This window comes from Barbus barbus (genome assembly GCF_936440315.1).
Source record: "Barbus barbus genome assembly, chromosome: 15".
Taxonomy (NCBI): domain Eukaryota; kingdom Metazoa; phylum Chordata; class Actinopteri; order Cypriniformes; family Cyprinidae; genus Barbus; species Barbus barbus.
The window spans coordinates 25,606,467-25,624,935 of NC_136743.1; positions in this window are offsets into that span (position 1 = coordinate 25,606,467).

An 18,469-nucleotide genomic window follows, 5' to 3' on the forward strand; every position below is an offset into this window, starting at 1 on the left:
GGAAGGCTGTGCTTTATTTGTGCTATATTGGAGCTAAAGAGGTCAAATGCTGTGCTGCTTTATTGAGTGTGTCTGCTTGTCTGTTCCATTTGGGTCATTATTGATGATGATCAATCTGCCTGATAGTTTGTTAGTGAGCCTCTGTCACACTCCATGCAGAGTTAAGAAGTGAACTACCAGACAAGACCATTACTGGAACCTCATTCTGCAGGCCAGGTAAGCTGTAGAATAACAAAGTTTGATTTCTGATACAAATAAGAGTTTTGTGTCAGTCATAGCCCCCCTTTTAATGTTTATAGGGTCTGAGAGATGTTTGAATAATGATATGTACTTACTATAAATGCAGACCATGTACTAGTTAAATTTTATCATATAAGTTGGGTGACTTTCTTAATCCAGTACCAAGTGAAACAATTTGTATTGATACAGCAAAAAGAACAGTGTGCTATTGCAGTTTGACCGTATTGACAGTTAGTGATATTCATTTGGTATATATGAATGATATATTATATATGAATGATTTCACAAAACAAAATAATAACATGACATTACAATACAATTTTTTGAGACTGGAAATGCAAAATAATTTGTTATTTTTAATTTAAATATTATATTTACAGCAATGGAACACAATTATAATAATATACAGCAATGGAACAATTTGTAATCTTCCAATTATAATATTATAATTGTTTATTGTTCATAAGTTTTTAAAAGAAGTCTCTTGTGCTCACCAAGGCTGCATTTATTTGATCAAAAATACAGCAAAACAAATATTGCAATATAATGAGAAAAATAAATAAATAAATCATTTTTTGAGTATATTTTAAAATGTAATTTATTCCTATATGATGGCAAAGCTGAATTTTCAGCAGCCATTACTCTAGTCTTCAGTGTCACATGATCCTTCAGATATTATTTTAAAATGCTTATATGGTGCTCACAAAACATTTCTTATTGTTATTTATCAATGCTGAAAACAGTTATGCTTAATATCTTTCTGGATTTTATTTAATTTTTTTCTGTGATGAAGAGAGAGTTCAAAAGAACAGTGATTATTTTAAATAGATTTTTTTTCTTTGTAACATGTCTTTACCGTTACTTTTGATCAACACAATACATCCTTTTTTCTAAATGAAGGTATTAAAGTATTAATTTCTTTAAAAAAAAGTTCTTTACCTCAAATGGTATTGTATGACAATTAAATAATACCAATATCAATCTTTTACATTAAATATACATTAATTAATCTCTCTTTTTTTCTTAAGCAGGGCCTTTATTTGTTGTCTTTCTGTATCATCATGATAAACCCATCATCTGGACCAGGAGGTGAGCAGGGTGGTTAAGGGTCATGAATGCAGCTTGGTGCTTGTGTATACTTTGGCTGCAGGCTTGAGTCTGTGGGATGTGGTTACTCTAGGGCATTATTTCAGAGGTTTTATGAAAGGTTTGTGGTGTCAGTTTGTATTTTGTGTCTCATTTGAAAGCTCTCAGTTTCAAGTCTGGAGCGCCTCTCCTTAAGTTTAGATGAATATTAAGGTATGTAAAAAGCAGTTATATCTGGATCTGTATTTAAGCATTCCATTTAAGTTTCACTATAGAGGGTGAGAGTTGCAAACCTTAATTTATTGCCAGTAGAGGGCAATATGTGAATGAGACAAATCACTGATGTCCTACATTTACATGTCACTTAAATGAAAGAAAATGTACAGTATAAGAATAGAAATGAATAATTCAGAGAATATTAGAGACTATTAGACTGTTTATCATATTCCTCTCATCTTTAGGTGTGTGTAGGTTACTGGCCTCTTTGCTTTATGGGCTGTAGTCTCATATGGACACCTCAGAGGACAGCACTTTTCTACAGGACATGCTCATGGGCAATACGCCGCATCTGCTTATTAAGGTCAGACTTTTTATTTTAGCAGCAGCCAGTATATGAGTGTTGTTAGCCCACTTTAGTGATGGCTTGCCAGGGCTACAACTTGAATTGGGTGAAATTATTTAGATCAAGTTGCTGGCTTGACTATAATAAGGTGCACCTGCACATTTACACAATCACTCTTCATTCATTCATTCATTCACTGATTCTGTGACTCACTGACTCATTCATACACTCACCGTCTCGATCAGTCATTCACTCACACTGATAAAAATGATTTTTTTTGGTGAAGTAAATACTACATAAAAACAAATGTAATTTATACATTAAATAATTTAGTTCAGGCAAGAATTTAAAAAAAAATTTAAGTAAATTATATATTAGTACTCAATTTAAGCTTGTAGAAATTAAAGTTTGAACTTATAAGTATATTTTACTAGGAACTGTTTGTTATGTTTACAAGGATTCTTTAAGTAAATATCAAAGTTATGATCCTGTTTTTCCCTTCATGCACTGGGGCATGAATAATTAAAAATATAAAATGTTTCACTGTTTTTGAATTGTATTTACACTGTTGTATGTTAGGTTTAGTAACTTACTGTTTTGTGAAACCTGGAGTTGATTTTCTACTCAAAATGACCCATTCTTACTCAAACACTATCCACTGATTGTCATCGTCATTGTGTATGGTGTACCAAGTATTGAGGTCTCTGTGTTCATTTGCGTAATAATTCTATTGAGTTGACAGATTATTTTAAAAGGATAACAAGCTGTCTACTTTCTTATTTACATGTTTGTACGTGAATCATATGCTTTAATAGAATGGTTGTTTTCCAGTGCTGTTTCCCAGTGCTGCATCGACTGAGTAAATTTTTAGAAGCCATGACTGAGTGAAATGTACTTAGGTATTGCAGATTTAATTTAAAATAATTAAGTAAAATTGACTTATCAAACTCTAACTGGCCATGTTAAATGTATTTATTTCCTTTGCTAATTTTACCTAACTTAGTTAAGTAGATTTTACTTAATTCAATACTCACATATTACTTAAAATTTATGTGTGCAAAAACTTGCAAAATAAAAATTAAGTAAAACTTATTGTTTTTCTTTTCTTTTTTTCTTTTCAGAGCATATTCATTCATTTATTTACTCAATCACTAATTTTTGCATTCACTGACTTCAGGCTGGAATACACTACGTGATTTTGAACAGATTTTTGCCCTGGTTTGCACCTTGGATGAGTCAACACTAGTTGCAGAAAGTCAGTCTGCAGATTATGAGTAGTTAGAGTTGACAGATTTCATGGAAAACTGTGTAGTGCATGATGGACACAAATTCTGATTGTTTAGCTTCAGACTGGAATTCCATCGAGTCATCATTCTTAAAAGAAATGGTTCTAAATGGTACCAGATTAGGGTTCTTTGGCTTGTAACAATAGTAGAGCACTTTTTTGAAAGTGCTATATAGGACCTTAAAAGTGTTATAAATAAGTATTTTAATTTATTATAAATAAATTATAATTTAATAATATTGTTTTTAACCCTATATATGCTTGGTCTTATAATATATTATAGCCTCCATTAGGGTTTGCTAAAAAAAAATGGTGCAATGAAAAAGATGCTATCAAGTTCCAGTTATATCCAGTCAAGTTCCATTCTATAATGCCTTTAAGTCCATCATGTGTTTATTTTGAGTGGTAATTTATTTCTGCAGATGATGAGGTTGTGGGATGTAACAGCATCTAAGTCAAAATACACACATAGTTTGGAGGTACAAAGTGTTTCCTCCAGTAGTTTAAAAAGATTTACTGTGTGTTTATGAAGGCCCAAAGAAGAGTGAGATGTTAATAGGAAAAAGTGACAAAGTCATGGGATAGCTTTTATGTTTTGTTGTTCTTCTAGTTTGTTTGTTTGTTTTTTGGTGACTGGGAAACTATTTCATATTTCAGTTCCTTCCTTCATTCATTGAGTGAATTACTCACTTCAATCACTCATTTCAATCACACATGTGTCCAGTCATTCACTTCCTAACCCTCTGGTATTCCTTACTTCCATGAGGATGTGTATTCCCTAGTTGCTCCTGAGAGTATTTTCAAACATATGAATTTTATTAGGTTTTCCATTTGGATATACTGTATATATAGACATTAAATATATATTTTTTTTTAATATGAAGATTACAAGTGTGACTTTGTTTTAAGACCATTTAGCAGTTTTTAGTCATGTCCACTTTTTTTTCTTAGATATCATAGTTGCCACAAAAATAATTTTCACAAAAATTCATTCCATTCTGAGGGTACATCCAAGCATACAGTTTGTCAGTCTAAAATGACCAGAGACCACCTGTTTTAGTTATGGGCACCGGGCACACTTTAGAATGAAATCTTTTGAAAGCTGAGTTCTCCAAACACTGCAGCAAGTGCAAACCCAGCATCATCATTTGCTGGCAGACAGGTCTAATGAATCCAGCACATGCTGTCTGTGACACGGAGAGAGGGGGAGGTGAGGAGAAAGGGAGGAGAGGTCGAAGGGGAAGGGGAGACTGTGAAAAGCCCAAATACAGCTCAGCTGGACTGTTGGGTGCTCTGTTCCATGAGTCACATGGATCTGTGAAGTGTTCAGTGCTCCTACTGGATGCTGCTCTTTTAATGCTAAGAAAGGATCATATTTTCCAATCAATCTGACTTTTCACTTTCCTTAGAGAAACAACAAAACTGCTCAAAAATAGTTTGAAAGCTATTCCTATCATTGGTACAAAAACACTTCAAATGCATGCCAGAAACAATATTATATAACATAATAATGAATACCTACAGTACATTAAATACCATAGGATTTATTGTATTTAACTTCATGATATATTGTAAAACACAATGCACATGCAAACATGTGCAGATAAAATAAAACACATCTTTGAAGTTCATGAAGACAAAACATCCATGAAGATTTTTTTTATTTATTTTTTATTAATACTTTAATATTTTTACTAAGCAAGGATGTATTAAAGTGATCTGTGACAAGTAACAGTAAAAACCTTTACATCATCACAAATAGTACAGCAGGGAGAATTGTGGCTTTGTCTAAATAATTTAAATTATAATTAGATCTCAGTTAATGATGTAAACTACAAAGGAAGCCCTACTACTTGCATATACTATAATATTAAAGGTTAAAATTAACAATTATTCCAAAGTAGTCCAAATTCAATTCAATATTTTTTATACTTGCAATAGTTCCACTTTTAGCACAATCAAATGTACTTCATTATATCTTTAGTTGTACTTCAACACTACTTCCTCACAATTGAAGTGCATTAAGTACAAAATTTGTAGTTTCAATTTAGCAGACTTTAAGTTTACTGGTTTGGTATACCAATTGCAGGGTATTTTTATTAAGCACTTAAATATGTAAGTGTACTTGTAATTTGAATGATTTGTTGTTATTTATCATTCAGGGGCATGCTTTTAGACACTTATTTTTGCTTTGTCCAAATGCGCAGCCTTCAATTTATCATGTAATTTCAATGGTATGACCGAGAGCCATTGAAAAACTATAGAAGAGTAAAATTACTTTACTAAGTAAAACTATTTTACTTTAGCAGTACTGGCCACGAGTACTAAGGAGAGATCACACAATTCATCATACGATCACACGCTCAATTAGGCTGGTCAGAAAATGTGTTGGTGTGAGCTACTTACAGAGCGCGAGCGCATCGGAGTGAAGGAGAGATGTGAGGGCACGAACTACGCTGTTCAAGGTCTCCATTAATTTGTGCTTGTAGTAATTTAATGTGTGAATCTCTATAGAAATCATGAATCATTAGTTTCTTAGCATTTTAAATTGATTAATGATTGAAATCAATGATTCACGACAACAATTCATAAATGATGCATATGCATCGTCAGGGTTTCTAATCGATGCATCGAGAAAACGAGTGAATCGTTACACCCCTATATATACAGTCATGGCCAAAAATGTCGGCACCCTTGGTAAATATGATCAAAGAAGGCTGTGAAAATTAATCTGCATTGTTAAACCTTTTGATCTTTTATTTTAAAAATTCACAAAAATCTAACCTTTCATTGGATAATACGAATTTAAAATGGGGGGAATTATCATTATGAAATAAATGTTTTTCTCTAATACACATTGGCCACAATTAACGGCACCCTTTTATTCGATACTTTTTGAAACCTCCATTTTCCAGTTTAACAGCTCTAAATTTTCTCCTATACTGCCTGACGAGGTTAGAGAACACCTGACAAGAGATCAGAAACCATTCCTTCATCCAGAATCACTCCAGATCCTTCAGATTCCCAGCTCCATGTTGGTGCTTCTTCTCTTCAGTTCACCTCAATCATTTTCTACAGGGTTCAGGTCAGAGGACTAGAATGGCCATAGCAAAAGCTTGGTTTTGTGCTCAGTGACCCAATGTTGTGTTGTTTTTGAGGTTTGTGTTTGGATTATTGTACGGTTGGAAGATCCAAACATGACCCATTATAAGATTTCTACCAGAGTCAGCCACTTATTGATTTTTTATCTGTTGGTATTTGATAGAATCCATGATGCCATGTGTCTAAACAAGATGTCCAGGACCTCCAGCAGAAATATAGGCCCACAACATCAAAAATACAGCAGTATATTTAATTGTACACATGAGGTGCTTTTTATCCCTGTGTTCACCATCTTGAGTGTTTGCTGCTAAAAAGCAAATTTTTTTAGTTTCACCTGACCATAGAAGTCAGTCCCATTTGAAGTTCCAGTCGTGTCTGATAACTGAATATGCTGGAGTTTGTTTTTGGATGAGCTAGGAGAATTTTTCTTGAAACCCTCCCGAACAATATGTGGTGATGTAGGTGCTGTTTGACAATTTTTTTTAAAGGTTTTCTGACCCCGAGATTTAACTATTTTCTGCAATTCTCCAGCTGTGATCCTTGAAGAGTCTTTAGCCACTCAAACTCTATATCTCACTGTGCATTAGGACGACATAGACACACATCCTCTTCCAGGCAGTTTCGTAACATTTTATGTTGATTGGAAATTCTTAATTATTGCCCTGATGGTGGAAATGGGAATTTTCACTGCTCTAGCTCTTTTCTTAAAGCCACTTCACTAATTTGTGAAGCTCAATTATATTTTTCTGCACATCAGAAAAATATTATTTGGTTTTTCTCATTGTGATGGATGATTAAGGGAATCTGGGCTTTGTTTTCCCTCCTATTTATATTTCTGTGAAACAGAAAGCCATGGCTGGATAATTTCATGCTCATAATCACCCTGGAGTGCTCAAAATTGTGAATATGAATGGGAATATACTTCAGAGATATTTTATTCATAATAATTTCTAAGGGTGCCAATAATTGTGTCCAACGTGTGTTTGAGAAAAACATTTATTTCATAATGATATTTCCCCCCATTTTAAATTTGTATTATCCAATGAAAGGTTACATTTTTGTTAAATGTTTAAATAAAAGATCCAAAGAATTAACAATGCAGATTCATTTTCACAGCCTTCTTTTGAATGCTTGTGTATTTATTTATATATAGGAAAGTACTGTAATTTAATCATCATTTTACCTCCATTAGTTCATTTTATAAAAAATTAGAACAATTTTTAAAATGAGGTCATAGAAACCTACATGCAATAATTATTATAGAATAATTCTAAAATAGTTTTAGATGAATTATAGCATGTGAAACAGCAGTAAACTGCTGCTTGAAACTTCTCCCACACACACCTGTTGAGGGCCCATCAAAAAGAAAAGTGTTTGTTACATCGACAAGCATATCTCCATAGGCGAGATATGAATTTACTTAATGTGCGAGACATTTCAACATGAGTCTGAAATGTCTTAAATTGATATACCAATTCTCACCACACAACAACTAATGTCAGAGTCCATCTCAGCAGCGAACACAAACATGCAACTAAAGGATTATACTAAGAATGCACAAAGAGAAAGTTTTTGCTTTTTTGCCATATGACTGTAAAGGAAATCAGAGCTTTTTTGTGTTGTAAAATAAGCAATTATATTGCCATTACAAACAAGAAGAAACTTTACAATAAATGTACCATAAGAATCTGAAATAAATATGCAGTCTGAGTCAGAATATACATCATCATTACATTTTGTTTTTGTACAGTATATAATTGGGTTCACAAAATGTCAATTCCCTTATTGTGGAAATAAATATTTAATATATATATTTATATTAATTATATATATGTATTTAGATTATTTGCTGGCTTCCTATATTTAAGGTGTGATATTTGGCACATTGATTTGCATTAAGAAACAGCAAGAAACATTGATAGCAAGTGTGTTAAGATGCTTTACGTGCAGTTTTGTGTTAACAAAGAATGTGGCCCCAAACCTACAAGCCAAAATGTATCTGGTTTTAGTCTGTGACATCATCTTTTAAAAAATTAAAAATTGTTTTACTTAATACATCTGTTATGAAACATGTTTGTCTTTATGAGCTCTGCTGGCTATGTGATGGCCATAAATATAATTACATCTTTCTTGGCTGATATTCTAATAGGTTTTGCATTGCCTACACCATACTGTCCAGCCAATGGATGGACAGACCGAAAAACAATAAACAAACAAAATTCCTTTTTTTTCTTATAGATTTGACTGATATATTACTCTTTCGGTTACTTCTGCTTATCAGACTGTGTGATATATCACTCACATAATGCAGAGAAACATTTTGCTACTAGATGAATTTCAGGGGTGAGGGTCAAAAGGGTGAATGGTAACACTCTGGGAATTGGACGGCTGTCTAATGCCACTTCTCTTCTCCTCACAGGTCCATGACAGGCTGCAGAAGTACAGAGCCCAGCGGCCTGCTCCACTGTTGGAAAGCACACAGGGCCTGGCTCAGGATGTAAGTTCTCCTCTGGGGCATCTAGTGGTTTCTGTCTCCAGACCAGAGTGATCAGACAATCCAGAAAGGCTGGGACGGGATTCATTTGCAGGACCTTTAGTCTGTTTAGTGTTGTCGGTTTGAAGTGTACTGGAAGGAATTACTTGTGAACACCCCAGTGTCACATAAATACATGTGCAGCTTTACAGACACTCATTTATTTATTGCATTTTTTATTATTATATATTTTTTAATCTGGCTGTAGCTATTTATATTCAAGGCCAAAATGACATTTTTGTGTGTCAATGCCCAGCGAGACCCAATTTTCCCTAAACTCTTTAAAACTGCAGTGTATAATTTCTGCACCACCAGCATGACAAACTGGAAACTAGTTAAAAAAATAATTATTGTTTCAAACAAACTCCCCGAAAAACCTTATCATCTGCATTGGTCAAAGAAATAAATGGTCCTATCCAAAATTCACACCACTGGTTGAGCCAATATCGCTACGTCAGACTGGTCAGTGGCTTGTTTCAGGAAGTAAGGAATGATTTGATAAAAAGCTCAGGTTTTAATACAGATTATTTGTTACGTGAACGTGAACACTAATAATTTCTGTTTACTTTGCTCAAATATTGAGTTTGGACAGCTACAGAGAAAAACTAGTAGCCAGACAAAAATATATCCTGTGATGTCTCCAGTGATTTCCAATGTTAACTCCAGCAATCTCCTCCTGTATTTGTCTCTTCTGCTCCCCTTTGTAGTGTGCTGCTCTGATGTCCTTCGAAAAAGACATCATTATTAGTATTGCTGCTCTATCTCTATCTCTGCTCATTTACTTGCTGTTATTATTTTTCAACTGTGCAATAAATAACTGTGATTGGGTTCCTAATATTTTTTCTACCGTGTTTGGTGTTCTGTGACAAAAGACCAGACCACAACTCACCATGAACCTCGCAGGCACCGCTCCCTTGATCCATTTTAATGGTAGTAGGGGGCAGTCGTGGCCTAATGGATAGAGAGTTGGACTTGCAACCCGAAGGTCCTGGGTTTGAGTCTCAGGTCCGGCAGGGATTGTCGGTGGGGGAGTGAATAACCAGCACTCTCTCCACCCTCAATACCACGACTGAGGTGAGACCCTTGAGCAAGGCACCGAACCCCCAACTGCTCCCCAGGCGCCGCAACATTGGCTGCCCACTGCTCCGGGTGTATGTTCACTACTTTGTGTACACTTGGGATGGGTTAAATGCAGAGCACAAATTCCGAGTATGGGTCACCATACTTAGCCACACACCACTTCCCTCCCTTTAATGAAGAGCTCTCCAATGGGCTTCATATCCCAATACTATGAGGTTTTTGGACATCCTTTTGGTGATACTACAGTCAGGGAAGAACTCTATCAGTTACGTCAAGGAAAACTTCAATTATAGATTATGCTTTAAAGTTCTGGACCGTTACACTCGCCAGTGACTGAAACGAGCCAACATTATTGGCAACATACCAACAAGGACTGGTACTAGTGTTGCGGCTGTAACACACTGCTTACAACAACTCCAGTGGGCTTGCATGATTCATTCAGATGTCCATCCGCGTGGCTCGCTGGATGAAGAATTGCCTCATTGATACATCTAACCTGCACCTCCTATCTTCATTCCCAGCCAGCTTCGTTTGAGTCTCCAGAACAAGGCCACAAACCGGTGCAGATTGACACTTGCCCTCTCTCCACAGCAGAGGGTCAATGCTGGCATACCCTTCATCTCTATCTATATTACAGAATAGGTATGTGGTATCTATATGTCCCATCAAGCCCCCACAACCTTTAGTGAGTTTCGTCACTTATCATAATCTCCATGCCAAGCCTTTAGCCACCATTGTAACTCTTACTGTTTCCAGTGCCTCTCTATCTGTGTCTGCTCTTTTAGATTCAGGGTCAGTCTGCAACTTAATCTCTGGAACGCTCTGTCACTCCCTCCACCTCTACAATAATCCCTGTGAATCTTCATACAAGATCTCCTCAATAATAGGAAAACCTCTGTCATGGCACAATCTGTCACTGTCCAATAAGGACGCTGTTGGGATGCTTGCAAGTGGAAGACATCACTCTCCTGGTTCTGGAAAAGTCATCATCTTGGAGCACCCATTTGCTCGTTAAGGATTCACCCATAGTATTCTGGTATACTGGACATGTCTTGAAGTGGGGTCCTCAGTATTTCATTTATTGCTTTCCATCAGTTCCTCCACCCAAGTCGTCTGTGCTTGAAGTCAATTCCATCCCTATCGAGAGCCCAATCAAACAAAAGTCTGTTGAAGGTCCTTCCTGTACTTCTCACTTCAATGAAGTCTTCTGCCCTAAGTGAGCCTCCAAATTACCACCTCACTGACAATGGGGCTGCACTTGTTATCTGCTGCCTGGTGAACCAGTGCCTACACTCTTAAAAATAAAGGTGCTTCACGATGCCATAGAATAACCTTTTTGTCTAAATGGTTCCATAAAGAACCTTTAACATCTGAAGAACCTTTCAGTTTCACAAAAAGTTATTTGTGGTGAAAGAAGGTTCTTCAGATTATAAAAAGGTAAGAAAGAGATGGTTCTTTAAACCTTTGACTGAATGGTTCTTCTATGGCATCGCTGTGAAGAACCTTTTGAAGCACCTTTATTTTTAAGAGTGTACAGAAAAGATTTATCAACTGTCATTCCCGAACAGAAGTCCATGGAAGAGTACGTGAAAGAAGCAATTCCCCAGGGCTACATTCATCCACCAACATACCCTGCTTCTTATTTGTGATGAAAAAGGACAGAGTATCTGTATCAATCACCAGTCTCTTAACAAGCTTACTGTGAAATACAGGTACCCTCTTCCCCTCATCCTGGCTACTTTGGAATTGTTGTGTGAAGCTATCATCTTCATGAAGCTCGAACTTTGCAGCACATACAACTTAATTCGGATAATAAATTTGAATAGAAAACAGCTTTTGTGGCCCCCACACTACTGCGTCATGCCATATGGCCTGGTCAGTGCCCCCTCTGTATTCCAAGGGTTCATGAGTGAGGTGATCCAGGAGTACCTCCATCGCTTTGTCCTAGTTTACATCAATGACATCCATTGTATATTCCCGGAACGAGACTGACCACTGCAGTGTTAATTTTGTTGACAAATAATTTGTCATAATTTTCGTCAACAAAATGTTTTTCACTGACGACAAGACGATAACGAACGAAAACTCTGTTTGAATGACAAAAATTATGACGTAATCTACACTCTCAGAAATAAAGGTACAAAAGCTGTCACTGCGGTGGTACCTTTTCAAAAGGTACACTTTTGTACCTATTAGATTCAAATATGTACACTTTAAATACTAATATGTACCTTTAAGGTACCAAAATGGACCCTTTAGGTACAAACATGTACCTTTTGAAAAGGTACCACCCCAATGACAGCTTTTGTACCTTTATTTCTGAGAGTGTATTGACATTTCCGTCAACGAATTAAAATGAGACGAAAATGTTAGGGAGGGACGATTTTTGGGAAGAGATTCATTCAGAATGAATCTGCTGCATCTGCATCTGAAGGTTAGATGAACCGGCGGGACATAAGCTAAAATACACTTGTTGCACAGCCATAAAACGTTAAAAAATGTCAATATGTGGGAGTAAGAGGAGAGCAGACATATGCATAAATCTGACGACGCAAGAGAGAACTCAATTCGGTCCGGTTTTCTGAGCGCAGACACTGGATCATACACACACAGAAAGCGCTTCTCACAGCACGCGAGTACACTTTCACGTCGCATGAACGGAGAAATACATACAAAATTATGTCGAAATGTCCATTTTGACGAGTATTCACGTAAACACAGCTGTGAACGTAAGCAGTAGGGAGAACGTGTATCAGTACATTGCATCCATTGCATCCATTTTCGTGCATTTGGTTTTAAAGGGATAGCAGCCTAATTTAGTTGTCTGAGTCATTGAAGTTAATCAAGCAACAAAAGAAAGACATACAATCACTCAATGATCTTGACTGAAAAACTTTAGTAGCCCTAAAGGTTTATCTAAATTTATTTTTAGAAATAAATATGTCTGCTTGAAAGAATGAAGATTATAGTAAACACGTTGTTACAAAGAATGCATAATTAGCCTATATAACCATTGGTATTTCATTAAAAAGAAGACCATGTTCTTGTTCTTTATTGAAAGTGCTTTTATTTCATTTTAACAAAGGCATGTTGTGTCACCGCAGTTAAATAGCAGTCTATCATGATAAAAAAATAAAAAAACAATATCAAACCTATTGTCACACAACAGAAGGAGGCAAACAGGTGAGTAGTAGAAACACAGAGTTTATTGAGCAGAGGCATGGACAGGAGTAGGAAATGACAAGAGGATCCAATGCAGACTTAGCTGATGGTAATGGGAACATCTCTCTTGCAGAGGAATGGACACGAAGCAGATGAAGGGTAGAGGATGGATACTGGATGACAGAAGACGGGTAAAGTTCCAAGGTGATGGTTAGTATCAGGTAAGCAGTCTGTAGAGTTCATATGGACGAGACCAGACAAGGGTTTGCAGGAGAGGTGGCTCTTTATAGTGACTGTGCTGATGAGGTGCGGGTGCTTTGAATCAGAACTCTGGGGAAAGTGACCGAGAGGGTGGAGCGTGCTGATCTGCTGACGATGGGTTGCAATTACTCTGTGATGGTTGTGACTCCGTGACAGTACCCCCTCCTCCATGGTCGGCTTCTGACGACCGGATGGTGTGCTGACGACAGGGTCTACCTCGACCCCTTGGAGCTGGGCGATCTGGGTGTTCAGCGTGGTATTGTGTGAGGAGCGCTGGATCGAGGATGTCATGACGAGCGACCCAGGAACGCTCCTCAGTACCGTAGTCCTCCCAGTCTATGAGGTATTCCAGCCTGGAACCCCGTCGCCGCGAGTCGAGGATGGCCCAGACCCAATAGATGGTCTCCTCGTCTGTGATCTCAGGAGGAGGAGGTACCTCATCGCCACCAGATTCTGTGGGGGAAGACAGAGGTTCAGAGTGAGGTTTGTGGAGAGACACATGGAAAGATGGGGAGATGTGATAGTGAGGTGGAACGTTTAGTCTGTAAGTGACCTCGTTGAGCTGCCTCTGCACAGTGAATGGACCTATGTACCGAGGACTCAGCTTACAGCAAGGCAGGCGGAGACGAATGTCCCGTGTCGAGAGCCACACCTTCAGACCAGGTTAGTAGCGAGGTTGGTGTCCTTCGGGTGTCAGCTTGCCTCTTGTGTCTCCGCACTGCCTGTTGGAGATGCACATGAGCCGAGTCCCATATTCTCTCGCTCTGCTGGAACCACTGGTGGACAGCTGGAACTTCCGAGGGCTCACCCGACCAGGGGAATAATGGAGGTTGGTACCCTAGGATACATTGGAACGGGGTGAGCCCTATGGTGGACTGTCTTAGGGAGTTCTGGGCGTACTCCGACCACTGGAGGAACTGGCTCCAGATGTCCAGGTTCTGGTGGCAGTAGGACCTCAGGTACCTCCAGATTTCCTGAACCTTCCGCTCTGTCTGACCATTAGTTTGAGGGTGGTAACCAGAGGAAAGGCTTACCGAGACTCCCAGCAGTTTGAAGAAGGCTTGCCATACTCGAGAGACAAATTGGGGATGATACGATGTCCTCTGGAAGGCCGAAGTGACGGAATACATTCTGAAATAGGGCCTCCGCCGCTTTGAATGCAGAAGGTAATCCTTTGAGGGGTATGAGTTTGCATGCCTTTGAAAAGCGATCTACGACGACAAACACACAGGTATGATTATCAGAGCATGGGCGGTCGGTTATGAAGTCGATGCCCAGATGGGACCACGGACAGTTTGGAATGGGCAGAGGAACCAGTTTTCCTTCTGGAAGTCTCCGGGGAATGTTTGTGATGGCAAAGACCGAGCATCCTTTGATGTACCGAGAGATATCCTGAGTGATGGTGGTCCACCAGTAGCGCTGACACAAGAGCGAGAGGGTACGTAGGCTACCTGGGTGTCCAGAGCCTGGAGACGTATGAACTGTGTCCAAGATGGGCAGACAATAGGTTGGTGGTACGTAGAGAAGCCCCTCTGGACCTCCCGGCGGAGCAGGTTCGGAACGGTTAGCTTGGGTAAGTAGCTCATCGATGGACCATAGGATCGGACTGACAATCTTGGCTGGAGGGAGGATAGGTTCGGGAGAATTGTTATCAGGCTCAGGTTGATGAAGGTGTGACAGGGCATCAGCCCTGCAATTCTTGTCTCCAGGTCGATACGAGACCGTGAAATCAAATCTCTTTGCATCTCGCAGATATTTGAGATTTCGGTGATCGGTGATGACCTCGAAACCTCAAAGTGGTTGGCCCCCTCCAGACAGTGTCTCCATTCCTCTAGAGCTAGCCTGATGGCTAGGAGCTCACGATTTCCAATATCGTAGTTCTGCTCTGCCGGGGACAGCTTCTTTGAATAGAAGGCACATGGATGGAGTTGTGTGGGATCACCCTGCCGCTGCGAAAGAACCGCTCCGACCCCGGTGGAGGAGGCGTCCACCTCGACGATGAATGGGAGATCTGGGTTGGGATGAACCAGGATTGGAGAGGTCTGGAAGGCTTCTTGGAGTTGATGGAAGGCTGCGAGGGCAGATGAGCTCCAGGACAGAGACTTGGGCCGACCCTTAAGTAAGGATGTGAGCGGTGAACTGAGCAGGCTATAGTTGTGGATAAACCTTCGGTAGAAATGGGCAAATCCTAGGAAATCCTAGCAAGTTCCTTGACGGTAGCTGGTAGAGGCCAGTTCCGGATCACTTCCACCTCCCTTTGGTCCATCTGGATTCCCTGTTGGTCAATGACATAACCCAGAAAGTGCACGGAGGTGGTGTGGAACTCGCATTTCTCCAGCTTGAGATAGAGATGGTGATGGCAGAGCTTCTCGAGGACCTGCTTGACGTGGAGGCGATGTTCGGACAAGTTCCGGGAATAGATGAGGATATCGTCGATGTAGACGAGGACGAATTGTTGAAGGAACTCCAACACCTATATAATGAGTTTGGAAATTTTAGAGAAATGCTTAATAAATGCACTGTAACTAAATTCATTAGATTTTAGCCGACTAAATTTACTGTAGATAAATCTTATGATATTTAGTCGACTAAAACTAGACTAAAACTAAAAACAATTCTAAAATAAACTAAATGGCATTTTAGTCAAAAGACTATGACTAAAATTAAATCAAAATTTGCTGTCAAAATTAACACTGGACCACTGTCACCATGTCTCACTTGTGTTGGCCAAACTGAGGGAGTACCATCTTGACCTCAATGCTGAGAAGTGTATATTCCATTAGCTCCCATCAGTTCTTTGGATACCACCTTAGCCCTAAAGGGATGCAAATAGATGAGGGAAAGATCCCGCCCTGTCAACTCTGATCTGTCCTATCATAATAAAGTGAAAAATGCCAAAGAAAAAAAAAAAGCTACACAGTATCCTCACTGTTCCACCTCCCTCCTTGGCTCCAAGTCCAAGTCTCTGTCCTGGACCCCAGAGTTTGACCAACCTCTCTCAGCTTGGCCAACACAAGTGCAACATGGTGACAGTGGTCTTAGGAGTACACAGTGGATGTCGTTGAAGTAAATGTGGACAATGGTATGGGACTGTTTTTCAGGGGATGGGTTAGGCCTCTTACAGTGAAGGGAAATCTTAAATGGATAGTTCACCCAAAAATGACTCACCCTCATCTCGTTCCAAACCAAGACCTTCGTTCATCTTCGGAACACAAATTAAGAATTTTTATGCAATCCGAGACCAGTGGTGTATTGTAACGAAGTAATAATACTTCATTACAATACACCACTTAAGTACTTAAGTATTTTTGGGAGTATCTGTACTTTACTTGAGTTTTTATATTTCAGCCAACTTTTACCTTTACTCCATACATTTCCTAATTAAAATATACTTTTACTCCGATACATTTCCCAGAAGCATATTCGTTACTTACAACAAAATAGTCAGAAGTCAGAAGAACACAGACTGCAGAAAAGCATGTTTGACGAATCAGTGGTCTGACGATTGAAAGTTACTCCTAAAAACACCTTTGCTCATGTGCAAACAAGCGCGCGCACAACCGCGGATGAGTCAGTTTCCACTCAAGGCGAGTCTGGGGTGTGCGATATACAGTATATCTTCTGCGATAATATGGTAAGTGTTGTTATAATGATGTGCGATCTGACATTATCAAGTAGGCTATATCACCAAATCACACAGAGTGCACGCAATTTGATTTATTAGTCTATTAAAACTCAGAATTCCTGGCATTATAAATTGTAGACGGCAAAAATGCTTCTGTGTGCTTTTTATATTTATATAATTTAATAGTTAACTTAATCTATTTCACACAAAGGGTACCGTTTTTCTGCAGATATCAGCATGATAACACATTTAATAATCATTTATACAAGTTCAGTAAAGCAATAAGTGATTTACATTTTAGAGATAATATTGCTTGTTTTTGTTCAATTTTGCCAACGAAAATAGTTCCAAACAAAGATCACAGCACTGTTTTGCATCTCTGAGCAATGGACGGTGTTTACTTATTGAATGAATCAGTTATTTGAACAAATCGGATGATAAAAATGATTCAGTGATTCACTCATTAACACAGTCAAATGCTTTGTTCCCGAATCAGCCGTTTGAATTAATCGGTTGAATCTCAATGACTCACTCATTAACAGTCACATGCTGCCACATACTGACAGTTTTAATTTCACAACACTCTTAAATTATTTTAAATATCAGTATTCAACATTTTATGTTAAAAAACAAAACATTAGGCCTATTTATGCATCTGTGACTGCAGTTTAAATGCATCCATGTTCCCTCTGAGATACATTAAACTGTGTAAATACATCTAAATGCTATTTCATATGCAGATTCCTGAAATGTTTCCTTATGTTGGAATAAAACACACTAAGTACCGGACGAAGTACTTCTTATTCTTACCTAAAAATACAAAATAGAAGAAAGAGTTAAAACTGAACACAATCTTGCTACTCAAGCTGTGTATGAACATTTGTTTGAATATATTTATTTTCTTCTTTTCCATTTTGTATTTACTTGTACTTTTACTTTCAATACTTAAGTACGTTTAAGATTTAAAAAATACTTTTCGTCCTTAAGTACAATAAATATCACATACTTTGACTTTTACTCAAGTAATATTCTAAACGGTGACTTAAACTTCTACCAAAGTCATTTTATGGTAAGGTATCTGTACTTTTACTTGAGTATGGCTTTCAGATACTTTATACACCACTGTCCAAGAGCTCTCTGACCCTCTCATAGACAGCAAGTTTCCTTACACGATCAAGGCTCAGAAACATAGCAAGGAGATAATTAAAATAATCCATGTGACATCAGTGGTTCATCCGTAACTTCACGAAGCCACGAGAATACTTTTTGTGTGTGAAGAAAACAAAAATAATGACTTTAATCAACAATTCGTCTCCTCCAAGTCACCCTTTAGCGCCATTTTGGAGAGTATCACATACGTAAATAACATATGCAACGTATGTATGCGGACACATTGTTTATGTTCTGATCAAAGAGTAAACAATGTAAACAGCGTATTCGAGTGGCAGAGCTGACACAGAACAGCATACGCTGGTTACGTTCAGTGGATACTCTCCAAAATTGTTGAATAAAGCCATTATTTTTGTTTTATTT